General features: G+C 56.4%; 1 protein-coding gene across 10 annotated transcripts in view; it reads left to right on the forward strand.

Annotated features, from left to right (window-relative positions):
* Nucleotides 1-672, forward strand: part of ZNF592 (zinc finger protein 592) — a 41,691-nt gene that overhangs the window by 24,680 nt on the left and 16,339 nt on the right. The gene's annotated exons all lie outside the window — the stretch shown is intronic.

Below are 672 nucleotides of genomic sequence, written 5' to 3' on the forward strand. Positions count from 1 at the left end.
GCTTTACACATGTGTTCTGTGTGTTCCCAGTGCCCACGGCTGTGCTGAGTGCAGGGGTTCCAGCAGGAGGGAGCCTCCCTGTTCTTCCCGGGGCTCACTGCACAGCAAGGGCAGAGCTGCCCGCCCGGACAGCTGCAGGGCGCAGACCGACAGTGGGGCTGAAACGGGCTGGTCAGCATAGTTGCAGAGAGTGCCTCAGAGGAACTAATTCATCATGACGCCACACGTGACATTGGAGTTGGACCAGCAAGGGATGAGTTTGGAGGAGGGGGAGGGGCAGGGTGTTCAGGTAGAGGGACAAAAGTATGTGAAAGGGCCCCCTGCATTTGAGGAATAGGGAGATGTCAAGAGTGAGGCCAGCCTCGGGAGTATCAGAATGGAGACAGGAGGTGGAATTTGGTGGGGCTGTGGGGCTTCTGCAGCCCCAAAAGGGGCCAGCACAGTGCTGCAGGGTCGCTGTTACCTCTCATGTTCACCTTCCCTGTTTGTTGCATTTTCCTTCTGATGAGGCAGATGGACTATGGCCACCCAGCCCTTTTCTCAGTGGCCTCAGGTCTTTTTGCTGTACCAGCATGGTTGACTTGGTCCCAGATCGCTTCTTCTGAGTCATGTGATCAGAACCATTGCCAGTGGAGGTCTGACGCCTGGGCCTGTGTTTTTTTTTCCTCACGC

The sequence above is a fragment of the Pteropus alecto genome, unplaced genomic scaffold (assembly GCF_000325575.1).
Source record: "Pteropus alecto unplaced genomic scaffold, ASM32557v1 scaffold60, whole genome shotgun sequence".
Lineage (NCBI taxonomy): Eukaryota > Metazoa > Chordata > Mammalia > Chiroptera > Pteropodidae > Pteropus > Pteropus alecto.